At 36.2% G+C, this 24,078-nt stretch overlaps 1 protein-coding gene across 8 annotated transcripts in view; it reads left to right on the top strand.

The window, feature by feature from the left end:
- Window positions 1-1,464: 1,464 nt before the first annotated feature.
- The window catches only part of ZBTB20 (zinc finger and BTB domain containing 20), a 1,002,935-nt gene continuing 980,321 nt past the window's right edge, over window positions 1,465-24,078 (top strand). For 2 of the 8 annotated variants that reach the window (XM_072616774.1, XM_072616780.1), the window contains exon 1: window positions 1,489-1,526. The gene's annotated coding sequence lies outside the window, so the exon portion shown is untranslated. Of the gene's footprint in view, window positions 1,527-24,078 lie in introns of all 8 variants that reach the window. The other 6 variants (XM_072616769.1, XM_072616772.1, XM_072616737.1 and 3 more) reach the window with 6 other exon arrangements.

Below are 24,078 nucleotides of genomic sequence, written 5' to 3' on the forward strand. Positions count from 1 at the left end.
TCATAGGACTAAATTAGGGTCAAGTAACCAGAGTTAGCTCAGACTGCAGGTCTCTATTAGTACAAAAATCAAATTTAGAACTTGTTAGACCAGGGATTTCACAATTTTAAGTTGGTCCATTATCACGTTGATACATATAGAAAACTCAGATACAAACAGAAAATGAGAATCCAATTTTTTGCATCTGGCACTATTCATTCTTCCATTAGGAGGATGAGACTTGGCTAAGGAATTAATAATAGAACGTTTTTTAAATAATAAGACGGACTGTAATACAAAACATGAAGCCCTCCTTGCATTAAAGATCAACTTTCCCCCCTGCGCCTCCCCCGCTGCCCGACAGGGGGCGACAAGGGGACGAGGGCGAGCTCGGGTCGTGCGCGCAGAGGCCGCGGAAGGTGACACTGCCTTCTCCGCCGGGTCTGGGGGTGAGACGGCGGGGGGGAGAGAGAGAGAGAAAAATCCGCCAAGGCTCCCGAAGCTAGCTCCCCTAGCCCGCGGCGTCTCCTCCTCTGCCCCCGTCTCCCCAGTGCCAGCTTCCATGCAGTCGCCGCCGCCGCTGTCGCCACGAGAATCTGCGGCGACAGCGCCTCCCCCACCGGCCCTTCCCTCCTCACACACAGTTCACCGCGCCAGACGGTGGGTAACCGCCGCCTCCGCTGGGGCTTTCCAGCCCGATAGGACCCGAGTAGCCCCAGACACCTGCCTCCCACTGGCCACCTCCGCTGCCCCTCAGTGCACATCTCCCTTGGCGATTGGGCCTGAGCTGCCGTCCGTCACCGCCAGCCCCCGCCCCGCGTCCTGCCTCCACCGCCGGGTCATTTAAGTTTATCACAAATAAATAAATAAAGGAGGAAATAGAAATGCGTAGAAAGTAAAAGCAGCTGAGAGAAGGATGGGGGCGGGGGGAAGATAGGGCGGGGAAAATACGGGGGAAATAGACAACCAAACCTGATGGTGTCCATTCTGGCCAATCACAATCCGATCCCAGGCTGTCTGACAGCTTCGCTCAACCAATAACCGTCCGCCTCAGGGATCACTGAACAACGAGATGCGCCTGACCTCTCCAGAGTGGGCGAAGGCGCCTCGTGGGGGAAGGTGGAAAGAGCCTTGGCCAATCCCAGAGCAGCCTCGCTTAGACTGACGTCCGCCTGCGCCACTGAGTTTGTGAAATAGCGGATTGGGTCTCTGCTTACCCAATAGACGGTGCTAGGGATGAGGAAAGCGAGGGATGAAAGGCGGGGAGAGAGCGAGGGGGAGGAGGGAGGAGTAAAAAGAGAAGGCGGTAGGAGGAGGGGGGGGGAGTGTGCATTTTGTTTATGGGCGTCACCCTCACGCTGGCCCTTCCGTTATCATTGGCTGAGCGCTCTCGGAGTGGCGTGAAAGCCGACCCGTAGAGGGGAGGAGGGGCGGGTTCTCGTCTTCCAGCGGCCAATGCGCGGTGTTTACTGAAAAAGTAGGGGCGGGGGTGGGAATGGGGGGGTTAGTTTAGGAGTTGAGGAAAGAAGATTAAAGAGCGCGAGGAGGTAACGCCACGAACTCTCATTTGTTGGGGAGTGGGTAGGGGGAGTGGAGAGCCGTCCTCGAGTTACTTTTTTAAGCGAGAGGTGGGGCGCGAGAGGGAAGGAACGGGACGAGGCGGGGTGTGCGAGTGTGTGTGTGAGTGTGTGTTGGTGGGAAAGAGTGGCGGCGGCCTGGGGCGGGCGGTCGCGGGGGGGGCACTTGGGAGAGTGCGCGCGCGCCCCTCACCCCGCCCCCCTCGCGCCTGGGCCCCCTTTCTCCCTCCCCAGCGCGCTTGGAGCGGCTTTCCGAGGTCGCGGGGGGAGGGGCGCTGCCCGCGGGTCCCTAGGAAGAGGGAGGGGTCTTTTCCCAGCTGCAAACTTGTGGCTTGTTTCCCTCTGCGCTACTCCCGGCCTCTGGAGCTGCCTCTGAGAAGAGCAGAGAGACTGGGGGAAGGGGAGCGACCGTCAGCGTCCTGAAATGAGGAGCTGCCGGAAAGTGTCTGCCTTCTTATTTTTTAAAACCTTTCTTTCCATCCCCTCCGCCTCCCTTCCCCTTCCCCTTCTCCTGGGTTGCACCCTCGGTCCCTGGAGCGCCTCTTCAGAGAACTTGGGTGCCGGAGGGCGCTCCCGCGTCCCTCCCCCCTCCCCCGCCCCGAAGCCGCTGGAACCTCCCCAGGTAGTGGAACCACCAGCCCCGGCTTCGCTTCCCCGGCCAGAGTGGAATAATAGGGCTTTCTGACTTTATGCTTCTGTACTTGATTCTTTGAAAGGGACACACGTATGCATACGCGTGACGAGTGCGGGCAAGAATGGCAGTCTTATTTCCCGAAATGTGACCTTTTGGAACTTGATAGGCTTCTTTTTTTCTGCCCTTCTTTAATGCATTTCTGACTATGTATGTGGCTGATTCCTATTCTCCCTCTCCACCCACCACCCCCGAAGCTGTTATCCCTTTTAATGATGCTGGGAAAGGCAGGAGGCAGGGATTTTGTAAAAGTTGTATTGATAAACACACTTGCACAAACATATGCTAGGCACACACATAAACTATAAACATAAACGAAAAACACAATATGGCCTACATCGACACTACCTAGTGCAGCAATCCATCAATCTCGCATGCTGTACTGGGTTGAATGGGGTCAGTCGCCAGATGACAGCTCTCCAGTTTAAAAAAAAAAAAAGGTGAAGCAGGAAGTGGTTTGGAAGCTTGAAAAGCATTAATTTCTTATAAATCAGTACTGATCCAAGTTGAGCTGAACCTATAAAATGCTGGACCCACAGTATCGTACAATTAGAGGTGGAAAGAACCTGAGAATTGATCAAGTCCAACCTTTTTCCCACCCCCCATTTTACAGATGAGGAACTGATTCCTAGAGACCTTAAGGAAGCATTTTTTAAAAATAGTTTTGACTGCCTAGCTAGTTAAAACTCCCATACATTTTTACAAGTGTTAAGATTTCTCATCAGTATCATTTGCTTTCAGCTGAGCAAATTAAGCCACCAAATTCAACCCTGAATTTTAAATTGATTTTGAAATTCTATAGTTAATGACTTGCCTTGAATATGAAGACAGATTTTTTAAAGAGTGCCACAGTAAATGCATGAGGAGTAAATTATTGAAATTATTCTCTTAATTATTAAACAATTTGGGATCTATAGAGTTTATTAAATGTATAAGTTAAAAATTAAAAATACTGAATACAGGCATACATACACACAGGTCAACATTTGTTTATAGATAAGTAAGGTTTTCATGGGCAGCTTTCTTATATGGTACTTAATCCTAAATATGCAACATGTGCTTCAGTGCTCAAGATTAATTTTCTGTTTGGATTTTTGCATTACTACTTCAGGTGAAATTATAATTACAGGAGAAAAAACAATTTAAGTGGTCTTAAATGACAATGGAAGTTTTTGACTGGCATTAGTTATAAACTTTGAAAGTTTTGATGCTGTTTCTTCCCTACCACCACTCTGCCCTCAGAAAAGAGTCTTTTCTTTAAAAAACTTGAAATTGTGCTTGGTGAATTATTGGTCATACACTTCAGTGTTCAAGGTTTAAGCCTTAAAATAGTGGGTATATTTTCCATTGCACTTTTTATTTATTGTAGGGGAAGGATTGTTATCCCTTAAAAAAAAAGTAGATGACAGTGTGAATTTTGCAGAAACTTTTTGTTCATTTAGATTATTTGGACAAGTAGGGGTTCTGATTTTAGATTTTATCTAAAAAAAACCAAACTCTTGAATTCAGTTCAGTTTCATGTGGACATCAGGTAACATACTTTTGAATATCCATATGCAAAACTGTATCTCATCTTGTAGAAGCCACTTTGGTTTTAGGAGTAAAAAGGAGGGATACTTAAAGGGGGTAAGATTGTAGTCTAACACAGTTTTCTAAAAAGCATTTGCTCATCTTATCCATGTCCAGGAAGAAATCTCTGAACTTAGAGGAACTGGCCGGCTGAGATGCCAGTGCTTGAAGACTGCTACTAATACCAAGAAAATTCATATATTGCTCATTTTTAAATTAGTGGAGCACTGTTGAGTCTTTCAACATTTGCTGACTCTTATTACTGAAATCAGTATTTAAGGGAAGCCAGGGAAATAAAATATTTCTGCCTGGTAGTTGAGTTTGAAAATTGAACTGCTAGTTGATGTGTTGCCAATATGCCAATGTCAGGAAGTTAGATACTCCTTTTGAAGCACATAAGTATCTCAACAGTTGTGTCTGTTGTTTAAGTGTGACTGTTTTTGGAAGCAAGGAACATCTTTGGACAAAGTAACTTAACATAAGTTATTTCATTTCCATAGTTAGAATCTCCAGAAAACCTTTCAATTAAAATGGATCTTTTGAGAAAAGATTGGAATAGTTGAAAATAATTAGGTTATTTTAATAAAAGTATGGAAAGTTCACTTAAGTACATATAAAGGACTTTAAATATAAAAATGGAAGAACTACTTCAGCATGAAAATTAATACAAGAATTTTTTAAAATCATTTAATTGGAAACCTGAGTAAAGCTTCATGAATTACCCTTCTTGATTTTGTGGAATCGTTTTTTAAATGTATATTCGGGGTACTTAGTGGAGTAAGATTTTAGGCAAGTTCTTTGCTTTTGAAGATGCTATTTGAAAAATCTTGATTAAGTGGTTGAGATTGAAGTTTTTCATTTGCCATGTAGTTTATTCATTAAATATATCAACTATTTATTGCATTAAAAATTTCTAGAAAATCTCAGTAGTTCATTTTGACTGACTGATAGACCTTCATTTATATTTTCATGTGTATTTCAAATGAATAAAATGTTATTTTTATATAAAATTCCTTGTGTCTTGGAATTTACTGTAGAGGCTTGTGGTTTTCATAGAGATACAATTAGAACCAGAATATCATATTTTTCTCATTAGAATTGTTGTTGAAAAATTTTCTGAAAAATTAGGTCCTTAAAAACTTCATTGATGGCTTCATCTAGAAGAGATAGAAACATGGTAATTAATTTATAGAGGACACTGACTAGAGAGGGAAACAGAGGCCTGCAAAAATTCTGTTATTTAAACCTTTTTTTTTTAAAAATTACAAAAGCATTAGATTGGTACTTCACTGATTTATTAGTCAGTTTTGAATTCAGGAGGAACCTTATAGAAGATTGTAGCATCATGTTAAATTTAATCATTTACTCTGTAGATGTAAAAATCCCAGTTTTGTATGAGAAAGAAACTTTCTGATGACTTGCGTGTAAAAATATATAATTTAATGCTAAGTTTGTTGCTTAACATACTGGGTGCCCTTTCTAAAGCAATTCACAGATTTCAAATTTAAGGTTTAATTCTAAGCCATCTTTCTCTGTTGCAGTTTTGGGAGTACTAGTTTACTTAACCAAATATATATTCAGCTTTTTGGTTGCCTAACTTTATTATGTCTCCATGCTGAGGAGAACTTGCATTTTTATTTTTGTACCTAGAAGAGATCCCTCTATGCAAATTTGGAAGCAATCACCTCTTCCAGAAAGAGTACATATTAATGTAATTTAGAGCATATTGAAGTTGCCTCTGGATATTTGTATACACTCACCAACATCTGAAAGCTATAAATAGGAAGACTTGGAAGAAAAATAAGACTTTATAACTTTATTGGGATGTCTTGGTGAAACAATAGATTTTTTTAAAGCAAAAAGTTAAAGAATATTTAGTATAGAACTGTTAAATAGGTACTAGAAAATATTTCTGTCCTATATAAGGATGGTTGTTCTATATGTATATTAGGAGCTAGAAAATAAACAGTTTTCAGTACTGGTAAAAAATTCAGATCCTACATTCTGATCCATGACGTGGAATGCAACCAAATTCCCACATGACTTTGTTTAGCTTTTTTTATTAGTATTAGAACCTTAATTTGAGCAGCATAAAGATAAATTACTCTTTTAAAAAACTAATAATGATTTTTTATTTTACTAAAATGTTGCTTTGGGATTTTAGAGGGGGAAAAGAGCCAATAAGCTTGCACTCCTCCCCTCCTTTCAGAATGAAACCTAAAGGATATAGAACCTAGTAGTATATTTAATTCATAGAAGAATTCCTAAGAAAGAAAGATTCAGAGTACTCAAGAAAAAGTCCTGATGAGATAGAAGTAAAACTATATTTGCCATTTAAAAAAAATAAACTAGCAATGGTCAATTTTATTGCATTAATATTCATATTTCTAAGGTAAGTGTAAGAATGTCTAATGTATTTCAAATCAATTTTTTGGGGTGTTGCTGGCTAGAACACAGTAATTTGTTTGCCAGACATACTAGGCTGTGTGAGGGCTAACCATCTGTCAAGTGATACAGACAAAGAAAGGTTTAATAACTAGTCCAAAATTTTCACAAACTTGTGAATTGTATTGTCATTTTGTTTTGCCCATCAAATTTTTTGTATTGAATTTGCACTGAAACAGACACACATACCTCTGTTTTATGAATGAATCTTCTTTAGATTTAAATAAAGTCATTGTGACATGATTTGATATAAAGAAAATATTAAAATTATTGGAGTTTTTCATCATGTAAATTGTACAAGTATTCCATCTCCTAGAAATTTTATAAGTGACTGTACATTGTGAGTTTTAGATGTCTAATTTTTTTGGTTTAAATGTTCAAACCTTATACTGAAAACCAAATCCTGAGCTGTTTGAAAAAAAAAATGTAGCAACAGAAATCCAGATTGCCTGTTTTAGGTACAATATGGTGTGATGTGAAATTGAAACAGCAGATTGGTGAGAAACTTTAGTTTCAAACAAATATAAACTAGTTTGTTTAATGGAGTCATACACAAAACAGTAGTCTCTATTGACAGGGCAACATTGTTCAGTAATTTCGTCGGTATAGGAGGTCATTTTTGGGTTTTGGAGCCATAAGTCTGTGTTTCCAAGACATTGTACTACAAAAAGGAAACCCTAATTTTTTTTTTATTGTAATGATATGCTTAGATACGGCAGGCTTAGGTATTATTTATAGCGCTGCTAATTATATCAGTAGAAATAGCAATATTAATACTGTTGAGTGTCAAAATCCATACTTGACAGCATGAGGTAAACAACCACAGTGAAATAAAGCAGCCAGCCTGGCTCTACTGTCAGCTCATGAATATGCACTTCAGGAAAAACATACACAGTTTGGGATTTGGATGTCCTAATTTAATATTTTTCTTGCTAACTCGGTACCTCTGATTTTGTTTTTAGGTATTTACTATTACCAACCCAAAGATAGTATTGAGAAGCAATGCAGATTTTTAGATTAGAAATTTATGACTTTTTTCCCTCTTGGTCTGTTAGTAGTAAGAGCTACCAGGAATTTACTCATTCATAGCTAAGAGATTTGCTGTTTATCAGAAACCTTTAATGTAAATGTGTCATCATTTTGGTAATACAAATTTCTGTAACAAAAGAAAAATTGTAAAATCCAACAGCTTACCATATTAAAAAAAATTTAGCAAAGGTGATTCAAGAAAATTTCTCTGGCTTCTTTAAAATATTTCTAAAATACTTTAATGTTTTCCATATTGTTTTGATTTAAGTGAAAGTTTAAGTTTGGTATAAAGTGGTTAGACTGTTAGACTTGGAATAACCAGTGTAGTGGGAAGTCCTTGGTTCAAATCTCATTTCTGACATATTAGTTGTATGGGTAAATCACTTAACTTCTCTGAGACTTAGTCCTCATCTGTAAAATAATTAAGGTGGTTAGATGAGATTGTTTCTCAAGTTTCTTCTAGCTCAAACTATAATTTCAATATTCTTTTATATTTTTCATTGTTTTTCTTTTATCCTTTTGACAGTACAATAGTTTATTCTTGTTTTGATTGGACAAAACTTTAACATCTCAAGTAGTTTACTTTGGAAGGGAAATGTTTTAACTTCAAGATGCTGAACAATGAAATACTGATACATTTTTGCACATTGACATCCAATTAAACATATAACCTTGTGTTATATGTCACTAGAAATATTTAGAAACCAAGAAAGTATTTTGAGTCCATTACATCTTCATCATTAATACTTTATAAAGTTTTGTTACTCTTTGTTACTCTCTTTCAAATTTCATACACATGCATTTTATGTATAATGTAGTCTTGTAAATAAATATAGTTGCAATTTCACAAAACCCAGTAGCCCTCTTCAGTTCATCAAATGCTTATTAAACGTTGCTTATTTTCAGGGTGTTGTGCTAGGACTGGGGATATAATAATAAAATTATTTAGTCCTATCCTCAAGGAGTTTGGCATCCAAAAGTTATGTATCACTTACTAAATTCTGTCTATTCTACCTCTGTAGCTATCTCTTTTATTCCACTTTTCTTACTGCCCCCATCCTAGTTAAAAGCCTAATTACCATCCACTTGGAGCATTTCAGTATCCTACTAATACAGTTTCTTGCCTCTGTTATTTTCTCTAGGCTACTTCATTGATGCCAGAATTATCTTCCTTATACACATGCCACTCTTCTGTTCAGTACTTTTTACTGGCTCCATACTGCATGTACGGTTCAAACTCATGCGCCTGGGATTCAGTGCCGTCTACAGTGTGGTGTCCCCTTACCTTTCCAGCCTTATCACACACTTTGCTTTGTGGTTTAGTCTAGGCTCAAGAAAAACTGAACCATGCTCTGAACAAGCTGTGATCTTTCTTTCTTCCATGCCTTTACTTATACTGCCTAATGTGGCCTTCCTGCCTTTAAATTTCTACTCATTTTTAAAAGCCCAACTGCTTTTAAATGCCAACAATTTTGAATGCCAACAATTCTGTGAAGCCATCCATGATCCCTACTCTATTAGAAGCTTGCCTCTCATAACCTCACAGAGCACTTGTTTTTGTACTTGCGTGATATGTTACATTATAGTTGTTGATCTTTCCCCCTTAGAATGTAAGCCTAAGTAGGGCAGAGTTCATCTCCTCTGTGCTTTATCATTAGTACTTACGCCTTGCCACAATGCTGTACACTCTGTAAGCACTTAATGAATATTTGTAGAATGAATGAATGAGCAAGTCCAAAACTGAGTATGATATAAATGTGATAAGGGCAAAGGAAAAATCCAGAGTGTCATAAAGGTGTTTTTGACAGAAGCAGTCATTTGAGGAAGAGGACGTGTAATGAAGAAATGTATTAAATATGAATTAAAATCATATGCACTGTCACTCAACCAAAGACCCGATAAGGGCCTGTTTCCCAAAAAAGAATCATTTGGACTCTTGGTATAGTCTTGTAGTTCTTTGTTCCAAGCTCTTCTCTAATCCATGGCCCACGAAGTTGCCAAACATGATATTTCTGAAGCATAGTTCTGACCATGTCACTGCCTTGCTCAAAATGTCTTTGTGACTTCCTCTTGCCTCCAGCATAAAACACAAACTCCTCCTTTTTTCATTTAAAGCTCTTTAAAATCTGGTTCCAGCCTGTGTTTCTGAACTCATTTCATTTATTACTTTTTCACACTTTCTGTATTCTAGTTAAAATAGTCTACTTTTTGTTTCTGTGACATTCCATGTCCTGCCTCCATGGTGTTGCTCAGGTTATTGCTTGAAATGCCCTTTTTTTCTTACCTATGCTTCTTGGAACCTTCCTATAAGCCCTCATTCAAATAAATGCCACCTCCTACTTGAGGTCTGTCCTTTCAATTACTGGTCTCCTCTATTTATGTTTTTCTCTATATGTGATACTTACCTATGTATGCTGTTTCACTGTAGTAGAATATAAACTCCTTGAGGAGTTATTGTTTCATTTTTTTTCCTTTATAGCCTTATCCTCCAAGTATGTTTATCATATAGTAAGAACTAAATGCTTATTGAGTCGAACTAATCTTTTACAATTTTCTTGGTATGTAAGTTTTCTCTAAGATAAAGAGACTTTCCTGCTATTTTTAGAGAAAAATGAAGATAATTTGACTAGGTTGTGTTAGATTATATCCACAAAGATTATGGCATGTAGTAATTACAATGCCGAACTGATAATTTATGAAAATATAAAATTATGAAATGAGGGCAGGCACACCCAGTTCTTTGGGAAGAAACAGGAGGATTGGCAGCAGGAAATGGCACTTTAATAAAACAGAAACAAGCAGCAAAGAGTGACGCAGAGACAGATTCAGGGATAGGGCATGGGATAGGGAAGAGGATGGGATAGGGAGAGATAGTATGCTCACAACCATGGATTAAAGTTGGGAGCACTAGGCAGTGTGGCCCCATGGAGATGGACATGGGATGTGAGGAAGGCAGGAGTTTGCCATCCTATTATAATAGGGTTTTTTTTTGTGGGGGTGGGGGGGACACACCAGCTCAAAAATTATCAGCACCTTTTTGATGTTCTGCTTGTCTGGAACCGTGGAGGTCTGGATTTTGTATGGAATTACATACCATAAGAGCAGAAGCCTTGACAAGCAGTGCCTAGTTGGTTTCTCCTGATTCAGCACATATTACTAGGATGTACATTTTAGTTAATATATAGTACAATTTGTAAATTATGTTCCTTTGATCTTTGGGATGGCTTGTTGTGACTTCCCAGTACCCCTTTGCAATATCATTTCTTGCTAGAATTTACTAACTAGAAAGGGAGGGAATAGTCTAGGGGACCAGAACAAGATACAATTTTAAGACAGATATATTACAGTTCATTTTATATTACCTTCTTCCTAAATTGATTTATAGAGTGAAGGACAGTTAAATGGGCACAATATTTAAATTTCTGTTCTGGTCAAAAGATGCTAAAATTAATTTGACTTAAGTGATCTTATTGTTTCCAAGTGTTATTTCCAGTACTTTGAAAAAGGAGGATTATAGTGTTTCTTACAAACCTCCACATAATTTGTATGCCCATGCTTAGAAGGTTGTCTTTCCCTTTAGTTCAGCAAATTCATCAAACATGAAGCACCTATTATTGTGCAGAGGTAGGTGCTACGTGCTGAAGAAAATTAAAAAAATAAATTGAGACACAATTCCTGCCCTCATGGAACTTATTATCTGGCAAGAGAATATGGTGATATATAATACAAAATAATTCTGATTAGTACATTAGAAAAGTGCAAGTACTATTGGAGGTCCATTAGAGAATGTTACTGAGTAAAAGGGGAATCAGGGAAGTGTTCTTAGAGAAGACTTTTGAGTTGAGTTTTAGATAGCTGACATTTAGATAGCCCTTTGTTTTTGTAGAGCAGTGTACATTATTTTATTTCCTTAACGCTGTAAGGTAGGTACTATGGGCATTATTTTGTTACCGTTTTGAAGATAAGAAACTGAAATTCAAATAAGTGATTTGCCTTGGCTATATAGCTAGTAAATACTGGAGATTTTCCTAGTGCAAAGGATATTGCAAGCACAAGTGTAGCATGAGATAGGAGAGTAGTACCAGTCATGATAGTAAGTGTATGATTGTGGGCAAAGTCCTTAAAATCGCTAAGCTCCATTTTTTTTTACTTGTAAAACTGGAATCATAATACTTGAACTACCTACTTTATCAGGTTGTTGGGAAAGCCATTCTAAAACAAACTTAAAGCATTGTAGGAATGTCAACCATTATTCTAGTTTGACTTATCCATAAACTAGCCAACAGATAAGACCAGAAAGATAAGTGATGCCCAGGGAGAGGAGAACCTTGATTTCCAGTCAGTCTTTGAATTTTAATTGGTACATAACTGCTGAGACTACTAGATCTATACATAAGGAAGATTATTTAGCAGTGGTTTGAAGGACTGATTGTGAGTAAAGTGAAGGTAAGAAAACTTATTAAAAGACTTATAATAGTTCAGATGATTAGTAATGAAGGCTTCTGTTTGGTTGTTACCATTGAGAATAGAAGGAGATGAATGTAAAAGGTAAAGGAAAAATTGATAGAACTTGGTAACCTTAATTGAATATAACAGGTTAAGGAGTGGGAAAGAAAACATTAAGCTTTTTGGACATGGAAGTCTGAGAGACAGAGAGAGACCGAGACAGGGATATGATTGCTAGAAAAAAGAGATAAGTATTTTTCATGCTTTAGTAGTAATACCTCCAATTATTGTAATTTAAAATTTTTTCTTTCTTCTTAACTACATGCTGTAATTGGTTCAGATTTTCAATTCTTAAGGTGAATGGCTATGAAGATTGACATTCAGAAAGCTGGGAAAAGTTACCAGAAACTTTGATTCTGCTACAAATAACCTCTACATCTAGAGAACACTATAAACTTAGAATTTTGCCCAGATACTAGTGCTGGCTCTGATCTTGAATTTTATAAATGACCTGAAAGATATGGTAAAATCTTCATGTTTAGTTAGTGAAACATCTGACCAGTGATCAAATGCAGGGAAGTGTGCATGAATTTCAATATGGCCAAAAGTAAAGAAAAATGAATCCTAATTTTAATGGTAGCCTTTCCTATCAGTTATCAACTATAGAAAGGCATTAATCTGAAGGTCCAGTGTGCTGCTATAGTTAAAAATGATAACTATATCCTGAACATTATCAAGAAGGATAATGGAAAACAAAACAACAAAACCTATTTCTATGCTAAAACTAGAGGACTACCTCCCCTGAAATATTGTGTACTGTTCTGATGGTTTTAACTTTAAGAAAGGTAAGTGCTGGAGAAAATTCAAAGAAAAATAACTCAGTATGAAAAGGTATGAAATGGAGATGATATTGTTTTGAAAGCAAAGGTTAAGAAGATTAGGACCTCAACGTAGAAGGACTGAGGCTAAAAGGAGAGCTGATTAAAGTTTATAAAATCATAAGAGGTATGAGAAGGGTGACTAGTTTTATGGCATTAGTTCTGTTACTGGTATAGAGCTATGAATACTGAGAAGAAAAGTCCTAGAGATGGCAAATTCAAGTGAGTTCAAATGGGGCAATCAGCAAACATTTATTTGTTGCTATTTAGTTGTTTTCCAGTCATGTTTGACTCTGTGACTTTATGTGGTTTTTTTGGCAAAGATACTGGAGTGGTTTGCCATTTCCTTTCCACCTCATTTTACAGATGAGGAAACTGAGACAAACAAGGCTAAGTGACTTACCCAGGGTCACACTGTAATTGTCTGAGGCTGAATTTTTGAACTGATTACAGGCGTAATACTATCCACTGTGCCACCTAATTGCTTCAAACATTTATTAAAGTGGCATTGTTTGAGAATCTGGGGATTCAATGACAAAGTGAATTCTGTCTTGCCATAAAAAAGGTTCTATCAGAGATAATATAGGAGATGGAAGTCAAATGATCAAGTGTGTCAAAACTAAGTAAACAGAACACAAAAATATGCTCACCATCACAGAAGGAAGGGGACCTTGAACCTTAAGGGAAACCTATGTAACTGTTAGTTCTTTTTACTCTTTCTTGGAAAGAAAAAGTCACGATGACTGATAATTCAGCACCCATAGAAAGTACTAACCAAACTTAGTAAGTTCAGCCCAACTTCTAACGTGCTAGAATTGGGGCAGATTTAGGGTAAATAATATGAAGTGATATTTAAAGAATTTATTTAGGAAACAACAGAATTTGCTGTCTGAAGAGGTGGCTTAAGTTGAAAATATATGCTGCTTCAGAAAAAGTTAAAATGCATCTATGGATGATGAATTATTAAGGGAAACTAGTCTTATGGATATTTTTCTATTCTTGTGAGGTTAATGTCAAGACAAACAAAACAATTCTTGATACCATTACAAGATAATTGTGGACCACAGGAACCATTTGGGTTTGATAATTTTTAGATTTTTACGATTTAAATTTTTGGTCATCTTGATTAAATCAGATCATTAAAAGAGCTGAATGATTCAAAAAAATTCATCCTAGGATGAGTACTTTAAGAATCCACCCAAACTCATTTCTAGTCCTTTCCTTAAACATGTTCATGGCATGTTCAGTCTAGGCATAAAATATCTTTTCTTACAAGTGATATTATTCACACTATTTGACTTTATATATTGTAATTTTGGAACCACTTAAACCTTGATTTTTCCTAGCTAGGGTATGTTAAGGCACCATTTTACAGCGGAAAAAAATGTCAACAAAGGCTTATCCTACCTTTGACACGAGGATGTTGAGAAATTACCTCATTTCTCTGAACTTCAGTTCAGATTCTTAATCTGCAAAATTTCATTAAGAGTACATGCAATAGTACATTGCCTTATAGGGTGGTTATGAGGAGAGTGTTTTGCAAGCCTTAAACCTTAAAGTGAGTGAACATATAAATTATTGCTATTAGAAACACAGTTTATCCAATTATCCTTTCTTATTTGGAAAATATTTGCTCGTTTCATTCAGTGAAGTTTGTGATTCTAAACTATGTATTCCTCACAAATTTTAGGTGGAATTATGTCCACTAATTTTTTATGTAAATTCAGTTTTCCCATAGCTAATTCTAATGCTATGCTTCTTTTTACTAGAGTATATGTGTTTGAACCACATTATACCTATTACTAAATATAATAGAAACAGATGAACAGTACAACTATAGTAAAATTATACTAATTTGGATAGTTTAGATGAAGGCCAATCTGAGTTACAGAATAAAGAAATGTTTAGCTATTAAAAATTACAATACTAAAAAGATTTTTAAGTAGACATACCTGTAATTAGTAAAAATCTTTATATGATACATATATTGTTTTCTTTTGAGTAGGTTAAACATTATCCTTGCAAAATTAGTTATATTTTTTTATTTGTTTAACAAGTTCTTATTCTGTATATGGGATGAAGATAAATCCAAATTCAGTCAAATTTTATTCAATTGTGATTCACAGGAATTCAAATGAAAATTTTAACTGATCAATTCCATAATTACAGAATTTGATTTGGAACAAAATTGTTTTATTCCCCTCTAGTACAATAAACTTTAGATCTGTTTGAATAGTACTTTTCTTTTGACAAGTAGTTGTACTAGCAGCTAGCCATATTGCCCTCTTATCTTCACCGTGTAATGTCCTTGTGGATATCTGAAGGTACTAATATTTTTTCCAGTGACAATATCTGTACCATTTTCTTCAGCCACATACATTTAGAGTTTCTTTAAAAAATAATGCACTTCACTGATCATTTGGGATAGATATGAATCTATTTCAGAAGTATACGCTATGGATTTAACTTATATTTTCCTTTTTATGCAAATTTTAGTTTATTCATGAAACGTTTTGCTTTTAAGTTTGACAATACCTTACTAAATATTTACTTTGTTGACATCTAGGTACTATTGTGGCACCTACATGCTTATCAACTGCTTTGATGACATTTCAACTCCCCTTATTTACTTTTAAAACTAAACACTTAACTACTTTTCTTTCTCTGTAGAATGTTTGTAAGAAACTAAATTCTGCAGCAGTCTGAAATAATGACATGAGAGCAACATAGCCTTTTTTTGTTTTTTAAGTATGGAAACTCTGGACAGTATCTCCTAAAACAACTGTTGAACAAGTCATTCTTATAGTATGCCACTATACCATGTCACCTCTTCTATAGGTTGCTCTTTGCATAGTAGGAAAAATCACCTATATATCCAACCACAATTTTCTCTTTCCTAGAGTACTGCTGACTCTTACACAGTATTACATGGAATTTCCAGTTTTCACATAAACAGATGTTTACCTGACTTCCTTTAAATTAACAACCCCATTTTGGATTGGTTTCATGCTAAAGGCTCAATTTTGTAAATACAATTCTAAGGAGCCAGTCAGACATGGAAAGCTGGCTTTCTGTAGAATATTCTTTTATCTTTGTATTCTCTGTACTTTGGATTTCTTTTAGATGTTCTTTTGCATGCCAGGCAAAAAGGACAAGTCAGCATATTTCATGTTTCCCACTGCCACTATTACACTCTCCCTTAGCCACCGTCACCCAGCAACATTTCTTTTGGTAGTTAATTTCTCCAGATACTTATTGCTGTCACCTTCTGTCATTCTTCTTCCTTTTTTAAGAAGCTAAAGCCTCTGGCTAACAGGTTTCCTTCCTCTCCACCTGAACACCTATCCTGATATACCTTCAAATACCCTCACCTCTTAGTTCATCAACCACCTCTACTCCCAATATCCATCTCTCATTTCTGTTTCTGCCACTCACAGAGTGGTTACACCTGATCACCTGAAACATTTCACTTCTTTGAACTGAACAGCAAATTCTTTGGATAGTAATCTCTGTCCTTCCATTTCTTCTTCATCTGTCTCAATCCTGTTTGTCTTCACCATGATCTATTTTTTTCTGAGATCGCTGTCCTCCATCTTCCCTTTGTGATCTTGTTTCTATAATTAATTCAACAATTTATTTTCTTCCACCCTTTAATCCTATTACCATTATTCCCTGACAGTCTTCAACCCTATGTTATCCCCACCATTTACCTTCTCCAGTCCTACTTCTGAGTTGTGAAACACTGCTGACTGGAGAAAGTCATGCAGTGTTTTCAGCTGGGCCCACTGCAGATCTGGACTCTAGTTGGTGCATGGCAGTTCTTTTATTATTCTTCAAGTGACTATCATACTCATTAACAGCAACTGTTTTTAACCTCTTCCGTCAGTCCCTACTCCCATATTCTACTATTCTTACTCTTACCCCATTAAAATGTAAACTCCTTGAGGGCAAGTGACTCGTTTTTTTCTTTTTCTCCAAATGTGTGCAATGACACAGGACCTTTCTTAAGAAGTGTTTGCTGAGTAGAATTTAATTGAATTTCACCCATAATGCATCTAGATAGCAAAAATATAATTTAGGGGTATGAATAGTATACTAGATGGCTTTATTTAATCCTGCAATATAGGGGTAATATTTAAGTCCCCAGAAAATGACATTCATTTTCATTGGGAAACATATATGATTAGCTGAAATCTTCATTTGTCTATCTGAAGCTACACAACCTGATTTACATCCTTTTCCAAAACAAAGGATTAATTATAGACTAGCATAATTAAAACTGGTGATTGCATTAAAGCTTATTTGAAATGATTAATAGCTATAGTGTATTTAGGATCTGTATGTCCATGTGGTATCTTTATGAAATAAAGATACATAGAATAAACATACTTCTGTTTTTGAATATTTAAGAGTGTACTCTGGAGAAAAACTTACTCTTTGGAATATTTGGAATGATGTCTTAGATCTAGGCAAAGGTATTTTAACGTTTAAAGTAGTCTGTGGTAGTCACACATAACATTTCCCTTCTAGAGCTATTCTTGTCAAAGAAGAAAGTTTCATGGACTGTTATGATTTTCTTGAGCTAATTTTTAGTAGCCTGTTAACAGGAGTTTAAAAAATCCTTTGAACTTTCTAGGATAAGAATTCTTAATTTTTGTGTGTGTCACTGATGCCTTTGGCAGTCTGTGAATCCTATGGACTTCTTTTCAGGATAAGACTTTTAAATGCATAAAATAAAATACATAGTATTATGAAGGATCCCAAACTTTAATAATGAAAATAAGGATGTAATGTTGGCCCATCCAGTTTCAGAGATTCTAATACCTAGCTACAGATTTCTTCAGGATGGGGGCAGCTTTGGACCCCACATTAAGAATCTCTGCTCTAGATGATATTCCAGCATTTCATATAAAATTATCATCTACACACTATAAGCAAGTGAAATCTAACCATTTTGGATGCCCATATTGCCAAGACTTAACCATAACCACAGAATTCCCTACTGTAATTTCTTGGATATTTAAGAATTTATAAATATCTGTTGATTTGATTGGATATGTTAGGGGTGTGAATATCTAGATGGATCTTTGATCTCAATTGGTGTGGCTATCCCATATACTAGTACAATTTATTTCCCTTCTACATGTTTTCATAATGATGATGATGATGATTTATATCTTTCTATATATCATCCATGGAAGTGTATACTGGAAACTTTCAATTAATTTTTTAATGTCTTATGGTACCAACACAGTTCTCACAGTGTGCCTGCCCATATATTATTCCTCGTTATTCCTCATGATGAACTCATTTAGATTTCCAGTCTCACAGGTCTTTTGTCCAGTATATCCACAGTATGAAGACATGAATAGAAAGGAAAAAATTGTTAGGGCATTAATGGAAAGGAAATGGAAGAAATCATATTGTATGAAGGCATACCTTTACATTTCTGTGTTTGTTTATTTAAAATGGTAATGATTATTTGCTTATTTGAAAGGGGTTGTTATAAAGATTAAGTAATATAATGCATGTCAAAAGTTACATGAAAACTATGGTGCCTATAAAATTCAGAGAATGATGAAACTTTTAGTACTCAAATTCACCTTTATAGAAGCCTACAAAGATGAAAATAAATAGAAAATTAATTTCCCAATAGTAACAGTATCAAAACTATTATAAAATAAAAAGAAGCTTAGGAAGGATATAATCTTCTGGGTCTTTAGAATTGGAATTTTTTTCCCCAAAAAACATTGGAATTTTTTTTCCCCTGCCATCAAAATAACTTGATTCATGTGATGAACTCTTCTTGCAAGCTATATAGAGAGTTCTGGGCCCTTTTCACACATATGGGCATCATGTTAATCCTGAAGTTGTGTTTTTACTTAACAAACAGCCTTGGAAACTTCAAGCACAACAGTGATTTTTTGTTGTTATAGATCAAATTGTCAATCTATCTCTGGCATTTATAGCACCAGTACTTTTAATAAAGAATATGGATGACAGAAACATCTGAAATTTCTAGAACTTTGCCATTCTTATAGTCATGGACACCTTTTCTTTGGCCCTTACTAATTCTGCCAAAATATTTTCTTTGATCAAAAAATCCTTGAAATATGACTTTCACTTAATTGGACTACAGCAAAAGAGTTAAGATTTCCATTCTGGAATTTGAAAAGAAAGGAAAAAAACCTATGTATGTAAATATATGTGTATGGATCATTGTACCTCCTTTGACTTATAAGCTGTTTTTTGCTTATTGAAATGTATTGCGATACTCATATCCTTATGAGACTTTTGTAAAATTCTCCCTCTCTTGTTTTGTTTTTTGTCACCCATACCTTGCCAGACCTCAACCTTGGATTATTCTCACCATCTGCTCCTCCATTCCTAGTCATATGGTGGTGAAAGAAGTCATGAAATCTGATGACTTAGATTTGCTATGAATTTATATTATCTAATCTCAACTGGACTTTTCTTATAACAAGACAATCATTATATTTCTGCCTAACTGAATCTCCATTATACACACCCATTGCTGCAGTTTCAGACAGACCTGCTGTATCAGTAAGCACCGCAACATACACTGGGACCCGATATCAGGTTTTTAGATCTGCATTCATAAAAGGAAAGGCAACTTGAGGGGTTAACAGTCACTTTAATGAAGCACAGGTATCACAGAAAATCAAAATCAAAATTTCAGAGAAAATACAGAGAAATCAAGTCAACATGCTTCCAAAATGTCTGACATTTGTACATACGTACACATTTACCAGAGAGGGAAGCATCAACTTCTGGGTTTTGGGGGTTGGGGAACGTCCTTAACAGCTTCCCAGAATTCTCTGGCCAAAGAAACACTTCCAGTCAGTAAACCTGAAAGTAGAACCTCACCCTCAGAGTATTTATACACTTTTTAGAGTCAGAAGGTATAATCCTCTGACCCAGCGCCTCAATAGAAAAAGCAAAAGGTACTTGGGACCCTCCTACAAAACAACTCCCCTAATTAAACTTCCGACAATGGGCAGGCCCAATCAATGGGTGGGACTGATCTTCCTTAATCACATTATTCAGTCAGAGGCATTTTTAGTAGAACAAAAACAGCAAAAGATCCTATTTTACTTAGCATTAAACCTGCCCTTTCTCCTCAAGCTTCTCATGCTAACCCTCTTCCCACCCTCTCAGCAGAGAAACTTGCCTCATACAAATAAAAATGAAGAAATTATTTCTGAGAAAATAAAGGTCATTTCTGGTAAGCTATGCCTTCTCCTTTTGTCTGTATCTCAAAGCATCTTGAAATCATCCTCGGTTCTCTTATCACTTACTCCCACCTCTAATGAAAAGGTAACACTTTCTCTTCACCAAGACCAAGCACTACTTTATACCTGTGGTCTCATCCTTTCCCATCTCCAGTTATAAGTTACCACTATAGTAATTTCTATCGCTTTCCACCCCACCCCTCTTTTTCAGTTTTCCCCAGTTTTCATCCAACATACAGAGCAAAGTTACCCCAATTCTTAAAAGAAAAAAAATCCCTTTGCTTGACCCCACCATTCCCTCAAGATAGCATCCTAGATTGTTCCTCCCTTTCATAGCTAAGTTCCTAGAAACATCTTGGCTATTTTATTTGCTTCCATTTTTCCCACTCCCAGCCACAAAGGTTATGAAATAACAATGCCACAAACACTACTGATAAAGCTAAGTGAATATAGGTGCTTTTCTCCTGGAAAAAAGGAAAAAAATCTATACTTACGTAACTCAGATTCTTGGAATACGGGTGATAGAAGGATGAAGACAGAAGTAAGGTGAAAAAGTAAGTTTGGATCTTTGATGATTATATGTTATGAATTGTAAAAGAAAGCAATACAAATATTTAAAAGTTTCAACCTTTTGCAACCTGCCTTCTGATCTCATCATTTGTCTGAAAATGTACTTTCCAAAGTTACTGTTGATTTAATTGCCAAATCTTATGGCCTTTTCTTAGTCTTCAGCCTTCTTGATCTTTTGTAGCATTTGATGCGTTTTAACCATTGTCCTTGAGACTCCTCTCTGGATTTTCGTAAGTAGTGCTGTCTCCTGGTTCTCATTCTCTTTTGCTGTGTTATCTGTTTCATGCTTGTTGAATGTGAATGTGCCCCAAACGCACATAGTCTCTCTCTTACAGTTTTCATGCTTTGAATTATTCTCTTCATGTAGGTGATCTGTATACCTAGGTTTAGTTTTTCTCCTATTTTAGAGTCCTACAATATCAATAGCTGCCTTTTATACATTTCAAATGATGTCCCATAGGCAATTCAGAACCAATGTATCCAAAGTAAAACTCATGATTTCTTCTCCCAAACCTATCCATATTTTAACTTTCCATTTCTGATCAGGATACAACCAGTAGTCTGATCCAGGTTTGCACCTTAGAGTAATTTTCTGCTTCTTACTCTCTTCCTCCTCACTAATAAAGTAAATGCCAAGTCTTGATATTTCTATCCCCACAACATCTTTTGCATCTATTCCCTTGTCTGTACTCTAATTCAAGCTCCTATCACCTCTTATCTGGAATATTGCAATAGCCTTGTAGTTGGGCTTCCCATTTAAAATCTCTATCCAATCCTCTACTCTTTTTGACAAAGGAATTTTTCTAAAATATGTCTGACTGTTATTTTCCTGCCCAAGAAACTAAAGTGGCTCCTAGTCATGTATAGGACCAAATATAAAACCCTTCTAGTTGAAGTCCTTTCTAAACTGACTTTACTACCTTTCCTACCTTTTTATACATTACTTTTCACCTCAAACATGCTTCAGTCTAACCACACTCACTTTCTTGCTATTCCTCACATGCCACTCCATATCCTATCTGTACCTTCCTTTTTTAAAGACCTAGTGTCTCTATCCTACCCAGACTAGGAATACAAAGAGCACTCACAGTCCTGATCCTTCTCTGATTGACCAAGTAACTCTGCCCTGCTCTGGTTTCTGACTTGGGCCAATTTACTCCTCCTTAGGCAACCTTGATGGCCCCTACTTCCCGTGGACTCACTGTATTAATGTAGACACCCAATCACCTCATACTTATGTAGCTGAGAATTCCTAAACTCAGGAGATCAGTCTTAGCTTCTCTCATAGCAGGGATTACAGGGGTGTACCAACACACTAGACCAGGTCTATGCCTTTGTTTTCTTTGCCTGAAATTGCTTCCCTCCTAACCTTAGAGTCCCTAGTTTTCTTCAAGGCTCAGCTTAATTGCCACCTTCTACATGGAACCTTTTTCTAGCTACTTTATAATTTGTTTTTTCATATATTTACATATATATTATATTTATATGTACATGTTAACTCATTGATAGACTGTAGGCTTTGTGAAGGCAAGAATTATTTCATTTCTGTCTTCATATTAACAGTGTCTAGCATGCAATGCTTTACACGTAGCACATTCTTAATAGATACTTGTTGGTTGACTATAATTATGACATCAACCACAGGAAGCCACTCATTTATCTACCTATGTAAGAATATTACATTCAAAATGTAATATTGAATTACATTTGTATCACTTCGAAAATTATTTGTTTAGCTTTTACAGTTTATAAATCACAAACTTCCTCTTTCATTTTACTTCTTCAAGACTTCTTCCCCATATTTTCTTGTTCCAGGAATTTGAGTTATACAGAAATGGATTTTTCCTTTCTCCATTAGCTTTATTAGTAGTATTTGTGACATTATCTATTATTTCACATCCTTTGTTTCCATATTTCTCCAAATTTCTGCATTGTAATTGAGAATGCCTGAAAAATGGAGATTGTGTTGCTGTAACCTATAGTTCTTTCTCCAAAGGGTCAAAAGCTTTCCTTGTATTTCTTAGAATGGTGCCACTATCTTCTTAGCTATGTGAATTATTTCCTATTTCTACCTGATGAATCCATTTAAATACATCAGGCATTTCTACTCTTGACTTCTCAGCCAGTTAATTATCTTTACTTAGCATTTGTTGTGAATATGGTATAGACATACTTTTTATTCACTCTTACTGGTAGTTGTACTATTATAGCCATAGAATGAACAAACGCTTTTTAGTATGTGGTCACAGATATTTTTGGACTCATATACTACCTAATGCAAATCTTCTTATCCCTGAAGAACTTTGTACTTACTTCTCATTCTTATCCTAATGTTAAGCCAGTTTTCTTTGGACCCAGGACTATCATGAAGTAATAAGTGAGTTTTGCATTTTGCTTAATACTCCAACTTCTTATAAGGCTGCATAAGAATTACTTTTGTTTCAAAATATTCTTCTCATCCATGATGCATATTGTGTTTGCATCTCCCTTCTTATCCCTCCTAACATATGGCTATGTGTAGTATCCTCTAATATATTCTTCAGTGTATGACCCTGATAATTCTATTCAAAAGTCATTTTATCTTTTTCTTACTTTGAAGAGTACCACTGACAGTCAACATGTATGTTATCAATTTTGTTCTTTTGGTCTTTTCTCCCAGTTCCAGCCTGACTGACCAAATAATAATCCCTTAATTTTTGAAGCCTTCATATTTGAGATTTTAAATATCATTTTACTGAGATTATCTTCATTAATCTTCTTTCAGTTTGCCAAGTGCCTGAAGAATATGTCACCCTGGATTTGAGTCTGTCCTTTAAATTCTAGCTTTACCTCACTTCTTTCAGCATTTTTCTTACAAGCAAAGTTTCAAATTAGGGGAAAAAAAACCTTTGTTCTATTTCTCTACAACTGCATAGAACAAAAAGAGGAAACATTTTCAGGACTATCCAACAGTAATCCTTTTTTTGTAACTATTAATTTTACATGTATGTTATTTATGATACCAAAATATAACTTAAAAAGAGTTATCAACCTTGCCATACTTTGATATGTTCAAATTTGTATACAATCAACAATTTAATCTGTTTACTAAGCCTATTCATTTTAATATTCTGAATTTACATAAATTTCTAAATTTAGTATTAATATACGAAACATACACCATTGCTCACAAAAGTGAAGGTGTTAGCCTTATCAGCTAATTATAATTCTAAATGCAAATTACAACAATATACCTTTTTTCAGGGATTTAACTGTCAATAGTGTTTGCTAGAGAAGTTGAACTTTATCCGCATAATGAAACCTTCAGGACCATATCATCCTCCAACACTTTTTTCTTTATTATTTTCCCTTTCTACTTATCACATCTACGAGGATCTTTCACAGAACTGTGTTATATATTTAATAGTATTTTAAAATATGCATAGGATACCCCTATTTCAAACTAAATCTAGGGGTAGATTTTGGTTTACTGAATTGATTCCTTTTTTTATAGTTGAGAAACAATAAGTACAGTGGGGTTTTGTATACTTTGCACTTCTGACCTCTCAGTTGTGTGACTAAAGATATGATCTGTTATTTAATATGATTTGCAAGCATCTGACTGTTCTTTCTCTTCCTTTCATCAAGGATGGCTTCTATAC

The sequence above is a fragment of the Notamacropus eugenii genome, chromosome 5 (genome assembly GCF_028372415.1).
Source record: "Notamacropus eugenii isolate mMacEug1 chromosome 5, mMacEug1.pri_v2, whole genome shotgun sequence".
NCBI lineage: Eukaryota > Metazoa > Chordata > Mammalia > Diprotodontia > Macropodidae > Notamacropus > Notamacropus eugenii.